This window comes from Bos indicus, chromosome 18 (assembly GCF_029378745.1).
Source record: "Bos indicus isolate NIAB-ARS_2022 breed Sahiwal x Tharparkar chromosome 18, NIAB-ARS_B.indTharparkar_mat_pri_1.0, whole genome shotgun sequence".
NCBI lineage: Eukaryota > Metazoa > Chordata > Mammalia > Artiodactyla > Bovidae > Bos > Bos indicus.
Window position 1 is genome coordinate 60,552,936 of NC_091777.1, and position 8,321 is coordinate 60,561,256.

Genomic DNA, 8,321 nt, shown 5'->3' on the forward strand with positions numbered 1-8,321 from the left:
CCTCACAAGGGCCAGGTCACCGGGTCATGGGGAGACGGGATCCAAGTGGAGACGACAGACCCTGAGGGAAAGCCCTGGGTAAGTTTGCATGTACAGGAGTCAGACAGGATAGTCCAGAGTCAGACACGATTATCGAGCCCAGAGAAGGGCATTTGAGAAAGGACAGACTAAGAATCACTGAGAATATGACCTTACCTGAGAAAGAGCCATGCCTGACTCCTTTTCTTTCCTCTTCCTCATCTTCTGTGTGTCTTCCTCAGGCAACATGAGACTTTAGAGGTCAATCTTAAAAGTTACAAACATGCTGTTTAAGGCTTAGAATGAACATTCCCCCCTCTCTGTGTCACAACCACAGAGGAGAAAGCTTACCATGTGGAACAGAGTCCTCGGCTGCCCACTGTGACAGGAGGGACTCACGACAGTCAACTCCCACACACAGTCCAACACAGTGTTTTTCCCCACACTTTCCGTAAGATCTCGCTCCCCTCCTGGTGAGGCCTCATGCATACAGCAGCAGTGGGCACCTCCGCTGACCCCAAAATCCCCTTCAGATCACACACCAGGCCTTGGTCCATCCCTATACAGAGCAGAACTCCCTCAGCTTCAGTCCACAGACCCATATGTAACAGGACATATCCCCTACTGAAAACATTCTAAAATCTTGAATGTGGTTTTTTAGATGCCAGAAGGATAGAAGTTTACTTTCATATTTTCCTGTAAGTAAGAGGGCTTATTTATTTTGAATAAAGAGTGATTATTTAATTTCAAAAAAAAAAAAAAAGCCTGTAATCTTAATCTTAGCATTCATAAATTTCCTTCTGGTGCAAACAAACTTACAAGCAATACAATAACAGAAAACATTCCAAGCCCTAATAACTGATGCCTGAGAGAAAAATACATGAGAAGACACCCAAGGGCCCACTAGATTCCAAGTCACACTACTTTCACATCCAGTGACCCAAACCAAACACTGTCATCTCCAAAAATGACTACTGAAAGCGAGATGTCTCCAACAATGTACATGTCCCAGTGGGACATTTACTTATTTATTTAAAAAAAAAGAAAAAAGAATCAAGGACTTCCCTGGTGGTCCACTGGTAAAGAATCCACTTCCAATGCAGAGGACAGGGGTCTGATCCCTAGTCTAGGAGGACTCCACATCCCAAGGGGCAACTAAGCCCGCGCACCACAACTACTGAGTCCACACGCCTAGAACCTGTGCTGGGCAACAAAAGAAACCTCTACAATCAGAAGCCCAGGCACTGCAACTAGAGAGTAGCACCCTCACCAGAACTAGAGAATGCCTGTGCACAGCAAGGAAAAAATAAATAAATTTTAAATAAATAAAGTTCAGCAAGCCAAAAATAAATTTGAAAAAAATTTTAATAGTCAAAAAAGAAAAAGTAACTCCATTATAAAAAAAAGAATACTTTAAATAAATGTTCCACTAAAAAGGCACTATGTAGTGAAATCAGTCATTTCTTACCCCAGTGTCCTCTCCCCAGTCCCCTACCCCAGGGGTGACCCACAATTAAGTGAATCAAGACCCTGGCTGAATAAGGACTGCAAATGGAAGTCATCTTCTCATATAAATAAGTACAAAATTGCACAAACTTTATAGACAGGAGTTTTGCAATTCTCATCCTCATTTGTATAATTTAAACAAATTTTAAATTTACTAAATTCCAAAGTCACATCAAGGTCTTGGCCATGATGCTGTGAAAGATTGAAGGTAGGAGGAGAAGGGGACGACAGAGGATGAAAGGGTTGGATGGCATCACTGACTCAACAGACATGAGTTTGAGCAAGCTCCAGGAGATGGCAAAGGACGGGGCAGCCTGGTGTGCTGCAGTCCATGGGGTCGCAAAGAGTCAGACAAGACTGAGCAACTGAACAACAACAAAAGTCACACATCAATATATCCTAACTTAATCATCCATATCCAAACAGTTTACCATCTATTTGGATCCAGTTTCCCCCTCTACCTGCACTATCATGTGTTACCATTTCATTCCCTTTATCTGCTGCTGCTAAGTCACTTCAGTTGTGTCCGACTCTGTGTGACCCCACAGACAGCAGCCCACCAGGCTTCCCCGTCCCTGAGATTCTTCTTTCTCTGTCCACCTCATTTTGCTTCACTCGGCTCTCCTGCTATTTCTCCCCTCTTCTCTACTTCCCTTACACCTGTCCTGCTCCACTTTGCAACTTGCTTCCCTTCTTGACCCTCCTTCTTCCCCCACCTCTGCTCCCCCTCTACCCTCTGGGTTACACCTCATCTATTGCGGTTAAATTCCCTTCCTCTTCACTCCCTGGCACCTTAGCTGGCGATGCTTCTTTCCTGCTCTCTCTCTACGTCTGCTCTTCTTGTCACCCTCTGTCCTCATTCCCTCCCAGCAGTAAGTTGCTCTGAAGGCCAAGTTTCCACCTTTTCTAACCACTGTGGGACTCTGTGCAAAGGGCAGCACCCCTCATGCCCCCTGTCCTATGGCTGATCCGGCAGCCTCTCCCCACGTTTCCCATCTGGAGAGCGGCTTGTTAACTTCTCTTATTTTATTCACCTGCTACTTTCAAGGCTAAATCTATTTCATTTTTAAAAAATCCCTTTGCATGTCCCTCAGCCATCCTCTATGTTCCATCTGGTATTCCTCATTCTTTTCTCCAGCTCAGTTTTTCTATTCCTTTCTCAGTCCCTCTGTCTCTGCTTCTCCTGATCCTCCCTTCATCCCTATATTTAGAAATACGGCAACTAATAAGAGGGGCTGAGAGGGCAAGGCTGGGCGAGGGGCAGGAACCCACCCCTGCAGACAAGTACTTTACAAGGGAGGTGGGAAACAGTAGGTTTTAAGCAGGAAAATGTTGGGTAGGCAAAAAAGCCAAGGGCAGCTGACAGGGACAGAGTAAAGGTACAAAGTAGATGATTAAACAGTTAATCCCACTAGAGGACTGTCAATAGAAGAAATATAGGAGGCTCCTGTAAGTTAATGATTACACAAGAAAGCAGGTTCGCTTAACCACAAAACCAACCAGGCTTGCTTAGCAATGAAATCATGCAATAGAAGCACAACACATGCCAACAAACAGTAAAACAATGGTGGCACGAAACTCACATCCTGCCCAGTGAGCTCAATAAGTTAGGACATGCTCTGTGCACACATAAAAAGCAGTAATTTGTGGATCTGGCTTTACCTTGTAGGAACAAGAAAACTCCCACGCTCAACCCGGAGGAGGAGCTGATGATGGAAGCATGATGTCTATTCAGAAAAGACAAGGAAGGTCTTCTCCCCCTCATCTTTCGATTATAAAACTGTAGCGCAGTAAATTCTCAGGGGGGCATCCCCTCTCCCGCGCCCTTGTAAGCCTCACAAGCATCCTCGTCTAATAAATCACTTCTTCCTATCTCTTTGTCTCTAATTTTTTTTTTTCTGCGCTGAGACATAAAAGAATGTGATACCGGAGCTCTTTGGAGCCCAGAAATGGGACCGAACAGTGTCACAGCGACTGGCTTCAGAGAAATTCACAAACCGAAAGAGAAATGATCAAGAGAAAGAATCCGCGACCAGTCCCGCTAGGTCTGAACTTAACCGGGTTGGGACGGCAGTGGGGAGTTTAGATCCGCAGTCACTCACAAGACCCTAAGGAGGAAGTAAGACAGGCCTCGCAGAGCGGTTCACTAGAAAGGAGACATTCACCCTTCCTTGTACAACTTTCACTCCTCGCCCTTCACTTCCAGGTCCTTTCAAAAAACGCCGGCGTGGGGTCAGAAGCAGGACTTCCGGGGTCGGCGGCTGGGCGGAGGGCTTCCGGCGAGGGGCGGGGCGAGGAGAGCGCCCTGGACTGCGTTCGCAAGAAAGAGGACGGGGCAGGGGGCGGTCCGGAATGTGCTTTTCAGTAAGCTGACAGAGCTTAGTAGAAGTTACTGCCTGTAGCAGTTTTAAGGTACAACAGCTTACAGCTCTGCGGGCCAGAAATAAAGTGCACAATAAATGTAACGTGCTTGAGGCATCCCCAAACCATACCGCCATCACCACCACTTTCCTCATCCCCGCCACCATGGAAAAATTGTCTTCCAAGAAACAGGTCCCTGGTGCCAAAAAGGTTGCTCTGTGCAACTGAATGAATCCATAGTGCTGTCACTTATGTGAGGGACTTACAGGTTACACTTCCATGTGTGTAAGTTTTGGAAATGACTTCTATGCCTGGACAATTCATTGACTCGATGTGTGTGTGTTAGTCACTGGGTCTTGTCGGACTCCGCGACCCCATGAACTATAATTCACAAGGCTCCTCTGTCCGTGGGATACTCCAGGCAAGAATACTGGAGAGGCTGGCCATTCCCTTCTTGAGGGGATCTCCTCCACCCAGGGATCTAACCCTGGTCTCCTGAATTACAGGCAGATTCTTTACCATCTGAGCTACGAGAAAAGCTTCATTGCCTTGACAGCTGGAGAATATGTAGACAAGAGTGCTACTGCTGTATTCACTCTCCTATTTGCTTTAAGTAATCCAAAAGAACTGTCATCAGTCTGTTCCACTGAAGTGTTGCCTTACAAGAATTCAGAGGAGACATACATCATTCTGATTTTGCCTTTGTAAGGACACTTTTATGCCCATGGATTGGAGGCAGAGCTAGGAAACAAGTAATTAGGAATCTTTCCTCGTTTCAGAGAAATTTCAGCTTCACAATGATCATTTAACTCATTGGCCAAAGAACTTTTAGTGTCATCACATGGCCCTTTCCAGCTTAGCAAGGAGGTATCCGGTGCAATAGCAAACAACTCTTGTGGCATATGGATAAATGCCTCTGTGGAAGTAGGGATCTCATTTCAAGAAAAGTAAAGAGCACGCATATTGGTTACAGCACATTTTGTCTGACAACTCATGTCAGGCAACTCATGTCAGTGAGCTGGTGTGACATCGCGAGCCCAGTGGCCTGTGTACCACAGTGTGGGCGGAGTCTGCGAGCAGGGGCTACCCTGGCACTCCTGGGTGTGTGACTGGGGAAGTAGGTGTGGGACACGACTGCGCCGTTTTCTGTGTGCAGAAAAGGCTGTGTCCTGACAACGCGCTCTTTGGAGCTGTTGCAGCTGAGAATAAACACACTAAACTGCCTTTGCCTGGGGAGGTGAGGGGAGATGATGGAGATATCAGCTGAGACTTTTTACTTGCATAATTTGCATACAATAAAATGCACTTTTATGAAGAGTACCATACAGTAGGATTTAGTATGTTTCCAATATTGTCCAACCACAATAAAGTCATCATACATCAGTTCAGTTCAGTTGCTCAGTCATGTCAGACTCTGAGAACCCATGAACCACAGCTTGCCAGGCCTCCCCTTAAAAACAAAAACAAAACCCCTTGGTCTGTCAGCAGTTATTCTGCATTCTATCTGTAGCTACAAGCAAACATTACTTTCTGTCTCTATAGATATGGCTATTCTGGACATTTCATATAAATTAAGTCATATAATATGTGGCCTTGGACTTCCCTGGCTGTCTAGTAGTAAAGATTCTGGCTTCCACTGATAGGGAATGGGTTCCACCCTCGGTCTGGGAACTAAGATCCCAAAATGCTGCACTGTGTGGCCAAAAAAAAAAGCCTTATTTCTCCCTTCTTTTGCTTAACATAATGTTTTCATAGTGCCATCCATGTTGGAATTTTTATCAGTGCTTCATACGTTTCTATTGAGAAGTAACAACATTCCACAGTTTTGTTTACCTTGTCATCATTTGATGGAGTTTTGGGTTCTTTCCACATTTTGGCTATCATAAAAAATACTTCTATCAAAAATTTCTTACAAGATGTTTATGTGGGTAAATTGCTTCAAATGTCTTCGGGGTATTTGTAAAAGTGGAAATGCTGGGTGTGACACAGTGATGGGTAAGAATTGTGGATTTTGCTATTCAGATGAGCAATGAACTACTTCCATGCAAAGATATTTAGCAAAATTGGTCTCATGGTCTAGCCTTGATGCAGAAACTGAGAAATTAGGGGAGGACATACAGGTGCATCGGAGAAGGCAATGGCACCCCGCTCCAGTACTCTTGCCTGGAAAACCCCATGGACTGAGGAGCCTGGAAGGCTGCAGTCCATGAGGTCGCTGAGGGTCGGACACGACTGAGCGACTTCACTTTCACTTTTCACTTTCATGCACTGGAGAAGGAAATGGCAGCCCATTTCAGTGTTCTTGCCTGGAGAATCCCAGGGACGGGGGAGCTTGGTGGACTACTGTCTATGGGGTTGCACAGAGTTGGACACGACTGAAGTGACTTAGCAGCAGTAGCAGTATACAGGTGCATGTTCAGTTAAGTCACTCAGTTGTTTCCGACTCTTTGCGACTCCATGGACTGCAGGATGCCAGGCCCATCACCAACGCCCGGAGTTTACTCAAACTCACGTCCAGTGAGTTGGTGATGCCATCCAACCATCTCATCCTCTGTCGTCCCCTTCTCCTCCCGCCTTCAATCTTTCCCTGCATCAGGGTCTTTTCAAATGAGTCAGTTCTTCTCAACAGGTGGCCAAAAGTACTGGAGTTTCAGCTTCAGCATCAGACCTTTCAATGAATATTCAGGACTGATTTCCTTTAGGATGAACTGCCTGGATCTCCTTGCAGTCCAAGGGACTCTCAAGAGTCTTCTCCAATACCACAGCTCAAAAGCATCAATTCTTCAGCATTCAGCTTTCTTTATAGTCCAACTCTCACATCCGTACATGACCACTGGAAAAACCATAGCTTTGACTAGATGGACTTTTGTTGGCAAAATCATGTCTATGCTTTTTAATATGCTGCCTAGGTTGGTCATAACTTTTCTCCAAGGAGCAAGCGTCTTAATTTCATGACAGCAGTCACCATCTGCAGTGATTTTGGAGCCCTCCAAAATAAAGTCTGTCACTGTTTCCACTGTTTCCCCATCTATTTGCCATGAAGTGATGGGACTGGATGCCATGATCTTAGTTTTCTGAATGTTGAGTTTTAAGCCAAATTTTTCACTCTCCTCTTTCATCAAGAGGCTCTTTAGTTCTTCACTTTCTGCCATAAGGGTGGTGTCATCTGCATATCTGAGATTATTTATATTTCTCCTGCCAATCTTGATTCCAGCTTGTGCTTCATCCAGTCCAGCATTTCTCATGATGTACTCTGCATATAAGTTAAGTAAGCAGGGTGACAATATACAGGCTTGATGTACTCCTTTCCCGATATGGAACCAGTCTGTTGTTCCACATCCAGTTCTAACTGTTGCTCTTGACCTGCATACAGATGTCTCAGGAGGAAGGTCAGGTGGTTTGGTATTCCCATCTATTGAAGAATTTTCTACAGTTTGTTGTGATCCACACAGACAAAGGCTTTGGCATAGTCAATAAAGCAGAAGTAGATGTTTTTCTGGAACTCTTTAGCTTTTTCAGTGATCCAACGGATGCTGGCAATTTGATCTCTGGTTCCTCTTTTTCTAAATCCAGCCTGAACATCTGGAAGTTCATGGTTCACATCCTGTTGAAGCCTGGCTTGGAGAATTTTGAGCATTACTTTGCTAGCGTGTGAGAGGAGTGGAATTCCACTTCAGTATTCTGGCCTGGAGAACTTCGTGGACCTCTTATCAAAGACAGAGCAGAAAGGAAATAAATCTATAAGTTGAAAAGCCCTGAGGTACTAATTTTAGCTTCTCATTTGCATCATTGGACAAAGTGGCCATGTGGCACATGGAATATCATACTCTCAAGATAAACATCAGAGAAAGTTGACAAATCTGTTCCTAACATCTTTTCCCATGACCTTTCTCTGTTCTTGAGGTAGAAATATGAAATTCAGAAATTCTCATTTCTTATTAAAATTATGGTGATCGTTTAAGACAACTAGCTTATATTTGGAAAAAACGTGAGATTTTCGTTTCCATAAAAATTAGACAAAATCTGAAAATTAAAAGGGTTTTGCCTCTTAGCATTCACCCTTCTTAGTCATAGAAAAGTCATGTTGCTGCAAGAAATGTGAAGACTAAGTGCTCACGCTCACAGAGGTAGAAAGAACAGAGGATCTATCCTCCCACCACCCAGCACATTCTGGACTTCTTTTTAAGTGAGAATGATAAACCTACTTCATTTACTGAAGTCACTCAGTGTGTCCGGCTCTTTGTGACCCCATGGACTATAGCCTGCTAGGCTCCTCCATCCATGGGATTTTCCAGGCAAGAATACTGGAGTGGGTTGCCATTTCCTTCTCCAGGGGATCTTCCTGACCCAGGGATCAAACCCAAGCCTCCCGCACTGCAGGCAGACTCTTTACTGTCTGAGTCACCAGGGAAGTCCCTAAAAAATTAATACTGGAG

General features: G+C 44.8%; 1 protein-coding gene across 3 annotated transcripts in view; it reads right to left on the bottom strand.

The window, feature by feature from the left end:
- LOC109572661 (uncharacterized) overlaps window positions 1-8,321 on the bottom strand; it is a 44,653-nt gene extending 36,332 nt beyond the window's left edge. The window contains exons 1-2 of one of the 3 annotated variants that reach the window (XR_011561687.1): window positions 3,187-8,289; window positions 196-285 (exon numbers count right to left, since the gene is read on the bottom strand). The gene's annotated coding sequence lies outside the window, so the exon portion shown is untranslated. Of the gene's footprint in view, window positions 1-195 lie in introns of all 3 variants that reach the window. The other 2 variants (XR_011561686.1, XM_070771613.1) reach the window with 2 other exon arrangements.